Genomic DNA, 1,038 nt, shown 5'->3' on the forward strand with positions numbered 1-1,038 from the left:
AAATTAAGCTTAAATATACTATTTGACAGATGTGCATGTGACTTATAAAACTTACAAGGCAAAGAAGCACATAAAAGAAACTCCTATTATTTAAAGATAAAGCAATCAATAAAACTAGACTCAGAGATGACCAAGATGTTGAACCTATTAGAAAGGGACTTTAATTCAATTTAGATTAATATATTTAAAGACGTAGTGGGAAACTGCAGAACATGCATGAACAGATGCAGAATTTCAACAGAAAGTTATACATGTTTTTAAAAAGAAACAAAAGAAATGCTAGGGGGAAAAAAACATATCAGAGATGAAAAATTCCTTAAAGGGCTAATTAGCAGATGGAACCAGTTGGAAAAAGATCAGTAAATATAAAGATAGGTCAATAGAAGTCATCCAAACTGAATTACAAAGATTTTTAAAGTGTCAAAGAAAAAGAACTACAGAATATCCAAGAGCTGTGTAGGACAGTATCAAAACATAATTAGGTTTACATTATATCTTAATAACCCTTACTTTACAAAAAAAAAAAAAGAAGAAAATCAGACCAATGGAAATGGAAAGAGAGAGAGAGAAAGAGAGAGCATAGTAACAAGACAACTAAATGCAGTGCACCATCCTACATTGAACCAGGGGGATAACAGCTTTTGAAAGGGTATTATTGGGACAGTTGCTATATTTTAAATATGGAACGTGGATTAGAGAATAGCATTTTATTGGTGTTAAGTTCTTTTCTTGATAATTGTACTATGGTTATTTAAGAGAATGTCCTTGTTCTTAACAAACAAATTGAAATATTTAGGATAAAGAAACATGATGGCTCCAGTTTACTCTCAAATAGTTGAGCGAGAGAATAATGAAGCAAATGGCACAAAATATTAACAATTAGTAGAACTGGTTAAAGGGTATACAGAAATTTTCTGAAATAGTCTTGCAATCTTTTTTAAAGTTGAAAATTATGTTATGTTTTTCAAAATTTTTAGTTATCCCACCTTGGGTTTCTTTCTTTCTTTCTTTCTTTCTTTCTTTCTTTCTTTCTTTCTT

This window comes from Ailuropoda melanoleuca, unplaced genomic scaffold (assembly GCF_002007445.2).
Source record: "Ailuropoda melanoleuca isolate Jingjing unplaced genomic scaffold, ASM200744v2 unplaced-scaffold1293, whole genome shotgun sequence".
Taxonomy (NCBI): Eukaryota; Metazoa; Chordata; class Mammalia; order Carnivora; family Ursidae; genus Ailuropoda; species Ailuropoda melanoleuca.